Consider the following 17,935-nt stretch of genomic DNA (forward strand, 5'->3'; position numbering starts at 1 on the left):
CTTTGCCATTGGCAGATGGGGGGGGGGACACACCAGTCCGCCCACCTTTACGGGCACGGTTGAGTGTCATCTCCGCCTTTTTGTGATATATTGCGCTTAATGTCAGAGAGATTGATGAGACATGGACAGAAATCTGATTCGAAACCGTTTCTTTTCATAATAATAGTTGCACGGTCTATTAAGAAGACCTTGTTTACTTCTTGTAAGACACAAAAAGCGAAAGCTCAGGGTTTATAAAGTGTTCTGCTTTGGCAGCCTACAATTCCTTTCAGTTAATGATGCATGCAGCTTCTCTCATCACTGTAGATGGCAGGCATGGGTCACCAATCGGAGCTGTATAACGAGGGTGCGAATTATGAGGGGGTTTGGGATGGTCTGAGCCCCCTAATTAAGGCTTGAACCTTCTCAACTGATTTCAACATTAAAACGTATTCTATTCTTTTTTTTTTATTTACATAGTAGGCTATGTATGTATAACTATGCTGTCAAACGATTAATCACGATTAATCGCATCTAAGTTATTGTTTACAAAATATGTGTACTGTGTATATTTATTATGTATATATAAATACACAAACATTCATGTATATATTTAAAAATATTTACATGTGTGTATATACATATAATTTATATTATATATAAATATGAATATTTTATACATAAACAAAAAGTTTTCATATATATATATATATATATATATATATATGCATACATGCATGTGTGTGTATTTATATATACATAATAAATATACACAGTACACACACATATATTATGTAAACAAAAACTTTCATTTAGGATGCGATTGATTTTTTGACAGCACTAAAAAGGTTCATTACCATTACCTCAAAAGGTTGATTACCAGCAACAACAACAAAAAAGATATTTTGAAAAATAAACTTTTTTCAATGTTTTCTTTTGTGTTCCACAGAAAAAAGAGCGCCATACCGGTTTGAAACTATATAAAGGTAAGTAAATGATAAAAGAAATGTAGTTTTTGGGTTAACTACCCATTGAATACTTGCATAATGACAATCACTACTTTAAATTAGTGCCATTGTTTCTTTTATTATATGCATTGTACACAGTGCAACTTTTCTTTCACATACAAGCAAACGTACAACCAGATATTCAGAACTTGCGAACAACAACAGCAACAACAACAGAAACTCGTTATCCATTCAAAAAGATTTAGATTCCCATCCATACACCATTCTGAATGAAAGTGTGCTCCCTCTAGTGGCAATTGGTAAAAGTGGGTTCTGCTCTCATGCCACATACAGGCCAATAAGTAAAACAGCTTAGATGTACCTGTCAATCGTGCAAAAACACACGTGCAATATACATACATATACATATACATAAAGAAGGCATATAAAAAAAGAATTGTGTTCTCTCATAATGAAAAACATCAGCAAAGTCAAACACTGTGAGTGACAGGGGCCGATTGGTGAAGGAAAGCAAACAAATTTACTGTCTCGTAAAGATGCTCTCTGCAAGCAAGAGCTTGTTTGCTTTAAGGCAGGGACCGTTGGGCAGGATAGAAGGTGGAGAATTAACTGTGCAATATCGTAAGCTTCAAAGGGTGGACATGTTTATGAGCCTGTGTCTTTCGCTAGTACAGAGATCAAAGTGCACAGCCTATTCAAAGTTTCTGCTTCTGTTTGTATTTGATGGTTGCAGCAGATCCCATGTTTTGCTAATGGGATGGAAACTCGAACCAGAATGCTATATAGTTTGGACTTGCGATTCATTTTATTCATCTGTCATTCGTTACTATTTTGAATATCACTATGCATTTCAGTCCTGAAAATGAACACATGCAGTGCTGCTGGGGATCAAGATGGTTGCAATTGACCTTTTTGAGGATTTGCAAGACCTAAATGCGTGTGTCTTTATATGTCCCCCGGCTTAGCCAACCGTTGAGTCTGACATGGTGTTCGATGAAGCAAATCCTGCTACACTTGGGAAAGTGGATGTTGGAGATAATGTATTACAAGAATATACCTCCCTTTGGTTACTTATGATTTATGAGTAGTACAATTTGCACTTGAAACATCCTCTTTCTTCCCCTCTTAAAGGAAATGTAAATCTTTTCTTGATGATGTATTGAGTTTTTATTTTGTTATTTTTTTCTGTTATGTACATGCACAAGCCAAAAGAATGGCTGACATCTTGCACAGATATAATTGAAAACTTCTATTCAAACCCATGTTCCAGGACACTTTTAGATAAAGTCCATGTCTCTATAAAAATTTGCAGCCAAGAGAAAATTATGGATGATATTCAAAGAGAGGGAGGAACCCAAAGGGAAGAGAGAGAGAGAAAAAAAAACATCAGATGTTGTGTTTTTTTGACCACAGAGCTTTCTAGCCAAAACTGCACTTTAGCTGTGCTCTCATAGTTTGGAAGGTTACACAATGGAATCTGTTTCTTTTCATTTACTTCATCAAGATTGTAGAGGAAAAGAAGACAATTTTCCTCGTCTGGGGGGAATATCATTGTCTCATTGCATTTTGTCAGTGACCCGTTTGCTTTAGAGCAAACCCTTAAAAATGCCAGCAGAGATGGAAAAGGCTTGTTTAGCACTCTTGTTCTGTAGTACAAGGAAGGGAAAGTGGACATCAATACACCCCACCTCCCTTCAGGGCCGTTGGTTTCAGTTCTTCATCTGCAATTACTTTCCGGATAGTGTTTTTTTCTTCTTCTCTGTTGCACCCTGTGACACAGTCCAAGTGCGTGCGATCAACAAGTTGGTAAATCACAGTTGATTTTGTCCACATGATGCTATATCGCAGTTGAAATTGATCACATGATTAGGATGCTCAGCTAAATCCTCAGAACTGACAAAAGAAAATCGTAAACACGTGTACAGAAATATGTTTTAAAGACAAGTCTTCCCAATTACAGTCCATATTTAAAAAAGAAATAGATGCACGCAAAAGAAGAAAAAACTGCATACTTTGATTAATGTGTTGCTTATAAATGTCTGTGCAAATCACACCATTTCCTATAAGTTATTCCAGAATTTAATTTTTTTTTTAAATTGTTCTCGCTCACTCAAAACATAAAACAGATGCTGGTACGTCTACCCACAAACAGATGCAGAAGCAGCTGGAGTAGTGACAGTGTGGTTTGATATTTACCAACTGGCAGCATATTAAGTTCCTTTCATTAATAAATAAAAAATAAAAATTTTTTTTTTTATTGTTCTCACTCACTCAAAACATAAAACAGATGCTGGTACGTCTACCCACAAACAGATGCAGAAGCAGCTGGAGTAGTGACAGTGTGGTTTGATATTTACCAACTGGCAGCATATTAAGTTCCTTTCATTAATAAATAAAAAATAAACTGCGTTTTGTAACAATCCCCAAATTGTCCCAATTGCTCATATTATATTATATTACAAGCATACGTTGAAAACGGTTTTTTTTCCCCTGACAATTTTTCATTTAAAAAGACCTAACTTTACAGCAATAAGTATTAAATGAAAGTGCAGTATTCAGACATACCAGTAGAGGGAAGCAGAGCTCCAAGAATGATCCCCTCCTCCCAGTTTTTAGACCAGGCTTCCACCCATCACTGGTGTAAGGATATCCACTCTCTCTGTCCCTTGATCAAAGTAAAGTGCCCACCTCAGGTTTACCATACACTTAACATACCCAGCTCCCCCACATCCTCTGGTCAGAGCAGTTTCGATTAATGTCCACAAGGGGGCTCTACTCGACTGCCTATTCGCAAAAGATGAAGAACTGTGCTGCCGCCCCAAATGAGAACTGCACCTCACTGCTCCCGCCATCTTGTATCCCGCCCTCCGGGATAAGTATAAACTTATCCACTGTCGATTAAAGTTGAATCAAGACCATTTTTTAGAATACGAGGTCAGAAAAATCACATTGTATGAGGTGTTCAAACAGCATTCATTGTCTTAACGTGTCAAGATCATTTGATGATGTGGTTACATTTTTATATAGAGTAAAAAAAATAATTTAAGATTCTTACATTTTGCAAAAGATGTCATAGTATAGTACAGGGGTGGCGAACGTCGGTCCTGGAGAGCCGCAGCCCTGCAGAGTTTTGCTTCAACCCTAATCGAACACACCTGAACAAGCTAATCAAGGTCTGAACGGTTACAAGGAAGCTACAGGCAGGTGAGTTTTAATTAGGGTTGGAGCTGAACTCTGCAGGGCTGCGGCTCTCCAGGACCGGAGTTCGCCACCCCTGATATAGCCTATTAGTAATACATACTGTAGCAAGGCATTTTGTGGTAGTGATACATATAAATGTAATGCCTAAAATATTACAGGGACCTCTGGTTTGAGGGTCAAAGAGCAATAGAAGTTTGACCTCAGGATTTTTCTGGACTGGATGTTATTTTTATTCACAAAAAAAATTTAATATGTGAGATAAGTAAAATACTTCGGAAAGAACGAGATCTAGAGAAAAAAGAGACTGAGCACTGGAATTTTCCAGTGAGACAATCTTTTATGCCCTTTTTTTTTTCTTTTTTCGAACAACCTTGCTGTATTAGTGCTGACCTGGTTGATGGGGTCTGTGTGTAATCACACGGGTGGACTGAAGGGTCTCCTAAATGGCTAATTGACTTCTAATGAAAGTTCTTTCCCAATTCCACAATGCATGTGCTTGTGAATGCAGGATGAGGTAGAAAAAAGCCACAGGTCAGTGCAGAGAATGAGAGAGAGAGGGATGGAAAGACTGTAAGATGGGTAAAAAAGAGAGGCTTGTCGTTTTGGTGCCTATGTGATGAATGCCTGTTGGGACAACAGATGTGTGGTGATGTCATTTAGTGTGTGTGAGAGTGTAAGGGGAGGAGCAATAGCAAAGTGCACTCAATTCTCTGGTCTGTAGTGTAAATTCTCAGTCATTCCTGTTGAAAAGACCAACATGGACATTAATTTCCATGCTGGTTTATGCTGATTTGGAGCTGGTGGACAACATTTCTTTATGGAGATACCAGCATCCAAAACATGGTGAGATTTTCATCCCATTTTGGTTACTGACCTCCATGGTTTTCAGGGGTTCAAGGTCCTCAATTGAGACTAAAACTAAAGGGCTCTTATTTCAATACCCTGCCGCCACCACCACCACCACCAGCCACCTTACACAAAACCCTGTCTCACTTTAACGGGCCACTGAGCGAAAGGTTTCTGATTTAATTGTGGTTGCAATGTTAAACTTTTGCCTCTTGTCTTCTGACTCTCTGTGAGAGGCATAAGAAGTCAATTGTTCTTGCGGTATGCCGTGACAATAGCTGTTTGTCATCATGTGGAGCCAGAGAGAGATGGGGCAGCACACACAGTAACTTCACTACACCGCTGCCAGCGTTAGGCTTTCCAGGCAGGGTCACACCAAGGTCAAAGTACTTTCGATCACACCATGTTGTGTGCCAATTACGCCAATAAGATCACCTTTTTCTCACTGTCCTTTTTAACCCATTCGGTTCCTTCCATTTAATAATTACAGTGATTTTGGTGGCAAAAAAGTCTGTAGTATATGTCATTCTGAGAATTGTATAGTATTAATATTGGAACTGAAGACCAGCTGTCAGGCTGATTGTGGGAACCTGCTGAGGTTACCACCATAAAACTCTTAAAAAAAACTCTTGTTCTATCCAGGCTGGACTATTGCAATGCTCTCTTGGCAGGTCTTCCAGCCACTTCTATCAAACCTCTACAATTAATCCAAAATGCCGCTGCAACACTACTTTAACCAAACTGTTGTTTTTCCACTTTTTAATCTATAGATTTCTCATGGGTTTGAAATGAAGGTCTCTTGGGCAATCATGCACATGTAAATAAATCCTTCAAAAGGAGGAATGTCTCGCTTTCTGAGCCTCAGAGCTCACAGTGTAGTGATATATGTCTTAAATGTGTGATTTTTCAGGCACAGAATAAGCCAAATCTTAGAATAAAAGGGATTTTCTTTGGAGAATCGCTGTTGATAATGCAGTTCAGTATAGGACTAAGGTTAATCTGTTTCTAGGAATTGGACCAAGATGATGCAAATATGAACTAATTCTTAACTGTTTCATGTGATTATATTGCTTGATGTGCAGAATAAGCAGATGTAAAAGAAACATCTTTGGACCGCTTGTCAAGTCAAAGAGAGACTGAGGGATTCCATACTTTTTAAGAGCTGAACCGACAGCATATCAAAGCGCCAACACCAGAAGAAATCACTCTTAATGTAAAGTGATACACAGCTGTCGGCCTTAAATGGGCTCAACGGTTTTCACTTCATCTCGGACAAAGAGGCCATGCAGATCCAATAGTCAAATTTTCACTTTGGACACTTGATTTACTTTGAAGAAGTAGGTGTCAGCATTGAGAATGTGTTATGGATGTTATCTGGTTTTGTGATAAAGTCATAGGTATGCTCTGGGTTTTATCGTTCTCTTGTTGCCTCGAGACTGTGACCCCTGTCTGAGGACATGGCTCATTTCTCGTTAATCATTTACTTGTAGCCTTGGGTTGAGGGGCTGTGACAGGCATTGTCTTGGCTCTTGAAAACAAAGTAAAGGTATCTCATATAATAGACCTGCATTACTGAAACCCCAGGCATGTGTTTTTGTTCCAAAATCAATGACTCAGCAACAATTTAGTACTCAGTATATACACTAGTATTCAAAAGTTTGGGTTTGGTAAGATTTTGTAATGTTTTTGTCTCTCATGCTCATCAAGACTGCAGGTATTTGATCAGAAATACAGTAAAACTGTAATATTATGAAATATTGTTACATTTGAACCTTTTTAGTTTAAAAATGTTGATGCAAAAGCTGACTTTTCAGCATCCATTACTTCAGTCTTCAGTGTCACATGATCCTTCAGAAATCACTCTAATATGCTGATATGCTGCTCAAGGATAATTTCTTATTATTTTCGATGTTGAAAACAGTTTTAATATTTTTGTGTAAACTGAAATTAATTTTTTCAGGATTCTCTGATGAAAAAAACATCATTTTTTTAAACAAGCATTTATTTGAAATATAAATATTTTGTAACATTATAAATATGATTACTATCACTTTTTATGAATTTAATGAATCCTTGCGGATTAAAAAGAATTTCTTTAAAAAAAATCTTACTGACCCCTTTGAAGACAAAGAAAAAAATTCATAGTTCATAGATACAGTCGACAGATAACAAAACATAATTTCAACAATCATAGAAAGAGTGATTCAAGGTGATAGCATCATTATTGCACAATAACTATATAACTATACAAAATCCTTTTAAATAGATTTTTTTTTTTATCTTACTGACCCTATATAGATAGATAAGAAAAAAAATGCAACGTAGATTCATAGGTATATTAGGTACATTAGATATATAAGAAAACAGAAAAAGGTTTTAAACAATCATAGAAAGAAAGAGTTTGTATACAAGGCAGTGACATCATCATTGCACTATAACCATAATAAATAGACAGATATATATTTATATTTAAAAAACAGTTCAAGATAGATAGATGTCTCTTAATAATCGTGATATAGTTCTGGAACTATGAAATGAAATTGATGTTTGTTCTCGTAATGGCGAGACACTGGCAGAGTGCAAGTGTTGTGGGTGTGGTACTGCAGCGTGCCAATGGACGCCAGTTGTAGAGGGAGGTAGGGAGCTGTTGCAGCATGCCTTTCTCTCTCGTCTCTGAGTGTCCCGCCCCCTTTGCCACTGCCATCTCTTGGCTTTCCCAGAATGCCCTCTGTCTGAGAGCACTGGCCTGAAATAAAACTATGAGGGCCTGCGCGGAGAGAATGGGAGCTTTGTCTCAGCTGCCATTTACTCTGTCTGGGGGCATAGAGACAGAACTCAAAGAGAGTGTCTGATTGCAAATTAGCACAGCCCAGGGCTCAATGCTCTGTACACTCATACACACTCACGCACTGGCGGTGTGAGGCGTGGAGAAAGTTCTGCATTAAACGCTGCCTTTAGTTCTATTGAATAGTGCCACATTTCCGTAAGGGGCACAAAAAATAATTAGCAGCAGGCTTCTCTTGAGCTGACTTGTGTATGACCGAAGCATTTGGGGTTGTTTAGTATGCAAGTGATGCCGGGTCTGAATTTGTGATTAGCTGAAAGACAAAAGGTGCAGCCGGTGCACTGCAGGACATCAGTGGGCTCTGCGAGTGGGCCTCTCGCTGTGTTTCACTGTGATTGACATGCGTCAGAGGATCGCATGCAGTTTGTTGACTCTATTTGGCGTGAGAACTTGAGTCTTTATCGTATAAATACAAGTGTAATCATTTTGAATTGTTTGACCTAAATGCATTCTTATCAACTATTTTCAAGGTAATTGACTGCCTGAGGAAGCAATTTCTAACCGGCACAAAGCCTTAAAATTGTGTGCATTAAATGTCATATAATCAAATCTCTCCTTGACTTTCTGGTTTAAAAATTTGAAGCACTTGCTGGCATTAATGTCTACCCTTTTTTCTTGCATATATTTATTTATTTAATATGAGAGGCATGTAATGCTGGAGACAAGAATAAGTTTCATGTAAACATGTGATGCCATACGAACTCAACAACCCTTTCGTTATAATCTGCTTGCCACCATCTCATGTTAATTCCCATGAGGCCACTTTGTGTAGGACGTAAACACACGCGCGTTCACACATAGGACACAATTCGGCCCTTTAATCTGATTAGTGTCTGTATGGATGAACCTGTGGGTTCGGGTTCATGGAGTGTGTTCCTCTACTTCTAACCATCGGCAGAGTGGTGAAGCAATGACTTCAGTATTTATAGAGAAAGTAATCATATTTTTGAGCACAGAGGGGAAAAAATGCATGGTAATAAGTTCTGAAATTAACTTTTAAGCATAATACCCGTCAACACCATCCTGTATCAGAAGTAATATTTTACTTAAGTGTCAAAAAGATGCACTGATGTTAGTTATTGATTAAATTATGTAAGCCCTATCCTACATTTTTTTTTTTTTTTTTATTTAAAAAAAGGAATAATAACTAAATGAGGGTGTGATCAAAGCTGTTACCTGATTTCTTTTTCTTCTTTAATAACATTTTCTGGCTGAGTGATTTTTTTTTTTAGATATTATTTTATAATTTATTTTATTTTCTGCACATTTTATTGGAGAAATATTGCCTTGTTTGCAACTAAACTTCCATCTGTACCTGACAGATAAAACAGTACTCTGTCTGTTTTAAGTGGCTTTGTAAAATATTTTTTATGAATGGGTATTACATTCAGAAATACATTTGTGAAATTGATATTCCTGACTATAAACCACAAATTCAGCAGACTTGACTTAAAGGAGCCTTGAAGCAGGGAAAAAATCACACTAATGGTCTCTGAGAGCCAATAATAGGGGTAAATTAGAATTTTCCTTAACAGAGTTTACAGTATTGTAAGTTAAAGTCCATTTTTGTTGTTGTTTCTATTAAAACATTTAATACATTTAATATGTGTACTGAACATCGAGACAGAAATTCTTAATATTAATGTTGCAAATTAGTATGTGAATAAGTCTTTAATGAATGAATGCATGACTCACATCACACACTGTTAGCCAAAACCTGATAAAAATGCCCTTCAAAATGCCTTTGATGGCAAACACACACACACACACACGTACACACAGGTTTAACATCATATCACATGATAGCCTGAAGTCCTTCTCACTTAACCCATTTAATCCCCTGTTTGTGACTAAAAAGTTTTTTTGTCAACTATAAAAAAATGAAAGTGCATTTTAATATTGTTGGTGTAAATACATGACTGAAGCTGTTTAATGCCAATTTGCCTTTCTGAAAGATGATGCCAAGGCTCCATAAAACATGTCATAATACAGATAAAGCTACCATAATTGATGCATATAATATTAAAAGGCTCCATTATTCTCATATAAATCATGATGATAAACATGTAAATATGTCAGTGGTCACATTTTTTAATAAGTAACTGACTGATTCATATTATACAACTGTAGATTTTGCCTTTTGAAGTATTGTCACATTAAATGAAACAAAGTAAAAGTAAAATAAATAAATAAATGAATGATCTTACTACTTTCTTTTTTTTTTTTAAACATTCTGTTCGGTCTCTTAGACTTAGAGCAACTGTTTACACGTATGACCAGGGATATACTTTTACTAGCTGTTTATATTGTCCTTTTTTATTTTATTTATTTATTCTTTTAGAAAAGCCATGAAGTTTATTTCATTGTAACGTTACTATCCAAGAATTAAAATACACGTGCTCACTAAATGGGTTAAACGACGGCTTACAAGACCCGGGACATCTACAAACTTTTATGAAAATCTTTATAGAACGGTTAAACGCCTTTAAATATTTCACAAGTAGACATTTATACTAAATGGTTGGTAAAATATTTTATTATTACTACATAAATCGGCACGCCAACAGGTAGTATGTCTTATTTATTTCAGAGATCAGCAAACGAGCAAATATAATTCCTAACACCCTCTTCCTCATTAAAAAAAAAAATCAAGGATGTTTTTAAACCACAATTTTATTTTCTTTACTTTTATTTACCTACGGTGTTTCTTTCTCTGAGATCAACCACAACAGACTTCTCAAGTCGAAACTTTTTAACGTTACCTCAGATTTTTCGCCGGTTTGAAAACGGACTGCATATTCGTCGAGCTGTTAAGTCTCTGAGGTAAATCTGCCGAACGGGTCGAGCACGACGGGCCCATGAATTAAAAGAAAAATTGCCCACAGCCACCATCATTATATATCCAATGTGAATAAGAGTAAACAGTGTGTTATTTAGTGCTGATATTAGGTCAGCGGCTGCTGTCTGGCTCTTGTGTAACGGTCGCTGCGCGCGCTCGTGTGCGCGAATCACAGTTCACCTTAGTTGAACTTGTGTGATCTAGTTCACGGTAGTGTGAGGCTGTCGGTCCGCTCCGGTGTGGCTGTTGCAAGGATGAACAGCTCCTCTTGATCATTACCAAAAAAAAAAAAAAAAAAAAAAATACCTTTAAAAAAGTATATAAGTTGTGTAATGGATTCTGGGACATTTCTGAATGCAACAATGTGTAAAAATCAAGGTTGTGTAGCTAGAAGCGATTGCATTCATATGTATTGCATTCATACATTTGTGTGTCTTGTATCAGTCTAGGTCTTTTGACAAACATCACTTCACATGTATAGTTTGTAAGTACTTTTTTGCTTGGTTTAGCTGGATAACAGTCCAATCCAGCAGGAAAACCATGCATACTAAATCAGTTGACTTGGTGTTTCTTAAATACGTGTTTTTGTTGTGTCTGTGATGCAAAGTAAATGACAGTCCTTTACGCCGACTACCTTTAAAAGACGTAGTGTGTCGTCATGTTTTTGTGTAGCTCAGGAGGTTGTGATATTTTGCTGGCGGACAGACTGCATTAACGGTCGTGTGTTAACCGCGTTCAAGAATTTCAGCCTGAACTTGAAAAATAAAAACGGTCGTCGTGGTTTTACCCAACGATTCCCGTCAAGTTTCCTTTGTTTGTTTGTTTTGCCGTTGCTCGTTTCTAACGACAACTAAAGGAGCACGAATGATCCAGATGAAGCTAAGAAGCGGATGAAACGCGGACGTAAATAATGTAAGTTTGCCGTTATCGTATTTTAGTTGGTTCCATCGGTCGTTTTTTTTTCTGTATTGTTTTTATCTCGCTGTTACGCTTGAAATTACATGCGCCAATCATACGAAGCCGGCATATGGGGCATTATTGAACTGTAGCCTAGTTTTCACAGCTTATTTTCCTGGCATCAAATGTAACGTTATCTGTCGAGCACGCACTCGAATGAATTAAACGAGGAATAACCTTAACTCATTTTGCTAGTGCATGTCGAGGAGAATAATGGAGTTAGAGACACATAAGAGATAGAAAAGAGGTCAGTTTTTCATGGCTAGACGTTTTTGTTCGTGCTTTTTAAATAATCGATCGTGCTGCTCTCTTATTAGGGTTTGTGTAAATTCTTCTCTTTTATTGAAGTCACCATGAGACTGATCTGGTCTTCTCATTTATAAGAAAAATAAATCGAGTGTGTGTATTTCATGAATAGGGTTGCTCACTAAAATATTTCTGCCAGGCTTGTGTATTTTTTACAACCTATTTCATCCCGTCTATATCAAACTGGACTGAGGTTGTGGACAGTGTGTCATGCAACATAGTGAAATTAATAAATGAATCTCAACTGATATGATTATTATTAAAATAAAATATTTTTTTGATCCCTTTGTACTGAAAATGTATGCTCTAATATCTTAGGTGGCTTCCTTGACTTGTATCATGCATAAACAAGTCCTAAGACAATATGCCCCTTTTAGAGTTGATGATAATGCAGTTATCGAAATACATGCCAGTTATTTGACCAGGTTTTGTTTCTCTAAATGCATATTGCTATGTTGCAGACTTTTTTTTATTTTTTATTTTTATTTTTTTACAGCCAGTGAGAATAGAGCTTATTCTGAAATGTTAGACTGTGTGTGTGTGTGTGTGTCTGTGTGTTGCAGTGGTGCTTGAAATGGCGAAAATCTATATCGGACTCAACCCAGAGATGGAATGTACGTCCACCTTTTATCTGGTACGATTTTGTCTTTAAATATACATATAAATATACAGAGTGAGTGTAAATAAACTCAGTGTAAATAATAGAATGAGATAATAATCTGCTGTTATATGCTAAAAGTGAGATTGCCGTTATCTGTGTACTTTTTTGTACACGTACATCAGACAGATGTTAGAATAATGAAGCCTACTGAATAATATAAACTATAGTTTCATGCACGTATAATGCTTTATTGTGCATATGTGTTTTGTAATGTATTATTAATAGATATGAAAGTGCATGGATTTGTGCATCTCATTATGTATCTGTGAGGCTGTACTTCTGGTTGCTGACCGCTCTGTGTGTTACACATGCATGCTATAACATGTTAACCAACATCTTTTGAGATTTGTTATGCTGACTATGCTATTACCAACCTAGGCTAAAATGGCCTTCTTATGCTCTAATTTTCTTCTGTGAATGAGTTGCTAAACTGAAATAAGCAAAAACTTTTTTTTTTTACTCAAAAGTAACATAAACAACTTTAAATATATTTTAAAAACACAATTTTATCATCAGCAGATTTATTTCTCCTTTTGTAAAATGTGTGTTATGAATTTGTTGACAAAGTGCATTAAAAAAATTCAGATGCAGCTTTAGTTGTCCTTATCGTTGCTTGTTTGCATTTTGAATAAATAGAAGTAGCCTCTAAACCTAAGCAGAAAATAAGATTTTTTTTTTTTAAGTATGGGGATGTTTTAGGTATTTTTGAGGTTTTACACGAAACCTCAGTCAGATGTTTTACATATGCATGCCTCTTAATGTGACCCAATGCTCACTGTAAACAATGTCATGCATTATTTTGAAGGGCCTGTATATTTTTCTTTTTTTCCTCAATAATTTTTCTTGTCGTATACCTTCTAAAATAGGTGGAGACATTCAGAATGCAGATGATGTCAGCACTTCAAAACAAAAAGAAAAATCAGTAATTTTGAAAATCTGTTTCCAGTTTTCTTAATGTTGTCACTCAGCACTTGATTTGTCTTGCCAAAAATATCTTTTCATTTACATCTCCTGTCGGGGAAATAACCAAACCGCCATTGAACACAGAGCTACGTAACCCTAGGCAGGAAGGCTCAGGCCAGGCCGATGCTGAGAGCGCACGACCGAGGCCAGATCGCATTCCGTAGGTCTTGCTGAGTTCGTAAAGTGTGTGTGCATGCTGGAAGTGTCTTTCCATGACTGGGCCCTGGTGCTACAGCCACGCCAAACTGTCAATCCCACAGGAATGTCTCCCCAAACTCTTTGCAACAGATGACAGAAATTTGGCGTATGGTATTGTCATATTCTTTTTCTCTCAGACTTTTTTCTTCATCCCTTCTCTGCTTTTGTGCTCAGCCTCAAGTTTTTCAGTGCGCTTTCCCTTTCTTCCCTTGCTGCATTTCAGCAGAGATAGAAGGCCAAACATGTAATGTGTCAACATGACCTGGACTCGGTACTGTAATCTGAGCATTTCGCTTGGCCTTTCAAAATGATTTGATAATGATGACGGCTCGTTACCACCATCTTTTGCTAAAACGGTTTGAAAATCACCAGATAATTGAGCAAAGCCAACCGAACCCTTCGAGACTACAAAGAGGCGAACAATCCTACGCACTCTTTGCGCCGACAGAGTCATAAATTCATGTCTCTTCGCTGGCCCACTTCCAAGACGGATTACCTCAGCTAACCCTACGAAAAAAGCATACATTATTTGAAATTTTAAATGCAATCACCACAGGGAGGGGGAGGCGCGTCGTCTAACCTGACACATTCACACAATCAATCCACGCTTTTGTGTGGCTCTCAGATATGAGTGGCTGGATGATTTGAGTGGCCTGTAGTGTCAGCTGAGGTCAGGGGCGTGTCCTGAGCTTTTAGCCTGTAGCCTATCTGAAGCTGGCACTAAAAGGTTGCACAGATGTGAGGAAGAGCCGTTAGAGCAATACGTGTCCTACAGGAGTCGGGAACATTATAGAGCACCGGGGGGATGTGCCTAAGCCGCTCAGATTCCGAGTGCAGCAGAGGACAGTCAGACTGACACACATTCTGTAGTCACGGGGCTGTGTTTTACCTGTCATGCAGGGAGACATCAGGTGACGCATTTTGTGAATGCATGTGCACGAGGGAACTTAGGTTGCGCGTGTGATTTATGTATGTCAGCGTGTGTGCGCTTTCATTTTAGAGAGCAAACTTGTGGGTATGAGCGAGGAGCTCTTAAGTGCTTGACCTAATTTCGCAGGCAGAGAAGAATTCGGCAGTGAAGGCCTTCCTCTGTTAGTGTGAGGTTGCTGTGCTGGGTGTTTCCTCCCAGGGTCTAACAGGAAGCTCATGTTTGAGTTCATTTGAGGACAGGGAGAAGGCTTTTCTTTCCACTGTGGATCGTTCTAGAGAGGGGGAGAAAGCCAGGGCTCAGCTCTGAATTGCCCTTCTGCAATCTGGCATCTGTTTTAGCTCCTTATACTGCTGTATTGTCTTTTTTGGCAGAACTTTTTTTTTTGCTCCTGCCAAGAAAACATCTATTTTTTGGGCTTACAGTGAGCAGAAGCTGAGATCCTGAGTCAAAAATGACTTAATGAATCCTGTGAGCAAATTAAACAATCCCCTGCAGGGTTCTTTTCTGCTTCCTTTGGTTCGGTTTTACATTCCAGGCTCAACTGAGCCAGGTCGTGACCCATGAAAATGCTGCTCTGTTCACAATGGTTTTGGATGAATATTCACAGCACAGATGAGCTTATGGACAGTTATTGAAATGAATTAAAGTGCTTAAAGTGCTTTCATTGAGTTTTAGTGAATGCTCATAGGCTGTGATTTGTTGTTCACAGGTTCAGGGGCTTTGGACTACACTGACGAACATGCGTGTTGCAGGACTACGCAGGTGAGAAACATTTTAAGAAACTAAAGTGACCATCGACACACATTTGCAGTGCCACTCCATGCCACAGCAAGCCAGTTTTGTAAAGGAATTCATACTTAGCATAAATTAAATAAATATAAAATGCATAATTTTTACATTTATATTTATTTATTTAGCAGATGCTTTTTTTCAAAAAGGGACTTAAAAATAGCCATATTTCACCTAACCATTTTGTTGCATTGGAAATATTACCTAAATGTTCAAAAGTTTACCTGTTTCTTTTACAATAATAATTATTTTACAAGATTTAATGATATTGTATATTCATCGTTTTAAATGCATACTGCAGCCAGTCTGCAGGCTTGCAGTGTTTGTGTGGTCTCTTTGAAATGTGGATTCTGTGTGGGAGGCCTCTCTATTCATCTTCTGTGAACGTTTCATGTTGATTGTTTAGTGAAGTACGAAGATATCAGGTACTCTAGACATGTCCTTTCCAAATTAGAATCTTCATGACACGTATTGCATCATCCTATATGCTCTGATACTCGATTACATGTTACATCATACGCAGATCAAATATTTCATCAGAGAGTGGGGTTGTTCAGATCTAGGGCAGGTCTTTGAGAGCTTATTTCTATGGTGGGCAGAGCAGAAAAATGATGAGAATTGACCTGTTAGTCTCCCATTGCATCAGTTTGACTGAAATTAGAGGCATATTTGGGATGAAAGGTTCGCAGTATCCAGATTGTCTGAAAATGATCGCTTCAGCGTGCCAGTGTTCATAACCACACTGATCAAACATGATTTATCTTAGTGGTGACGTTGTTGTCTGATCTGCAGGGTTGGTTTTTTGGTTTCTTTGCGACTGTCTTTCTCTCTTCTGTTCATCACTGTGTAGGTTGACATGTTGGTTTTTACATGGATTTCGAAGTGTGTGAAATTAGCATGACGTGAACGAAAACATTCTGTCTTTCTGATCTTTTACTTTTGCAAAACATCCCAGTATCTCCCAAATTATTTGATTTACTCAAGACTCAATGCTCCCAAACTTTGTAAGCAATCAGATAAGTATTAGGATGTTTATGTGGCATGTTTCAATATCCTCAGTGCATGTAGTGTGCAGTGGAGAAAAAGAGAGGAGGAGCATACTTGACACAGCTGGTTCATGAAGATGCACTGTCTTTATCACTCAATCATCTAACGCTCTCTTTCACACATTATTCACATTTCCTGGTCTCCTGCAGCGTGGATGTACTCTCAGGTATGTGCTGTTTACAGGTGTCATCCAGATGTTTTCTTGCATGTTCTGATGCTCCCTCTGTTAGTACTTAATGCCATTTTTGTAGAAATGTTCCTGGTAGAGCCTAAGAATATCAAACTTACACAAGCTTAAAGAAAAAGCTGATATTTTATTTATTTATTTTATTATTTTATTTTTTTGTGTGCAGAGGTAACGTGTGGCAAAAACGTGACCAGCTTGACACTGTCACAACTGCAAAGTCTTTGCAGAGTTTTCTTTGAGCTACACTCTAACAGGGTAATTAGTGACGAACAGACATACTTTTAGGATACTTGAATCATGAATTTTTTTTTTTTTTTTTTGGATAATGTCCACTAAACTGTATAATTGACCCATCCAGCCAATTTACAACATAAATGTGCTAGTTTCATGTGTCATGTTTCTTTGCAGTCTCTTTGTTCTCACATAATGAAATTATTTAAACTCAAATCAATATTTCATGTCCATTAATTATTTATTTCTTAAGTAGCTGCATAATAAATACATCAAAGTTATGACATACCGTACATGTATTTATATAGTTATTTAAATAATAAACTGAAATAATGGCATTTATCAATATTTGCTGGAAAAAAGTCATCAAGTGAAGACATTACATTTTAATCTTTTAATAGATACATATATATTTCATGCATAAATGTATATTTGTAATATAATACAATATAAATATGTTTTTGTTTCCATGTAATTAAATGAAAGTCAGCTACAGTCCTCATTGTGCAATTAATTTCGTCAAGGTAAACTTAGTGTCTGTTCATACAAGATGTGTTTTTGTTTTTGTCTGAGACTTGTATAAAAAAAACAAACAAACAAAAAAAATATATATATGGGCTTATTGAAAATGCACATTCATTCTCTGCCAGCAGGAGGCGCTTTAGGTGCGGCAGAAATAGCGGTTTCCCCGGTAACGGCTGTAAACAAAACAGCACTCTGCTCATAAATGCTGCTTTATAATCAAAACTTTCAAAAGACAGTCAGTTCCCTTCAAAGATGCATTCATATAAAAACACCCACGCCACGTTTTGACTTTGAGACGTGCAGAGCTCATGTTTATTCAACAAAGTCAAAGCATTTTGGAAAATCTATTTGTGGCGGTCAGTGTTGATATTGTGGTGGGCCGTCACAAATAAATCAATGTATGGGAAACACTGTGTATATATATATATCTATTGTAGGGCTGCACGATTAATCAACTGCGAT

General features: G+C 37.3%; 1 long non-coding RNA gene across 2 annotated transcripts in view; it reads left to right on the top strand.

The window, feature by feature from the left end:
- Positions 1–11,313: 11,313 nt before the first annotated feature.
- LOC107733004 (uncharacterized) overlaps positions 11,314–17,935 on the top strand; it is a 32,176-nt gene continuing 25,554 nt past the window's right edge. For both annotated transcript variants that reach the window (XR_001638929.1, XR_001638930.1), the window contains exons 1-3: positions 11,314–11,590; positions 12,505–12,575; positions 15,404–15,456. This is a non-coding gene — a long non-coding RNA (uncharacterized LOC107733004). The remainder of the gene's footprint in view (positions 11,591–12,504; positions 12,576–15,403; positions 15,457–17,935) is intronic.

This window comes from Sinocyclocheilus rhinocerous, unplaced genomic scaffold (genome assembly GCF_001515625.1).
Source record: "Sinocyclocheilus rhinocerous isolate Xijiao unplaced genomic scaffold, SAMN03320098_v1.1 scaffold400, whole genome shotgun sequence".
Classification (NCBI taxonomy): domain Eukaryota; kingdom Metazoa; phylum Chordata; class Actinopteri; order Cypriniformes; family Cyprinidae; genus Sinocyclocheilus; species Sinocyclocheilus rhinocerous.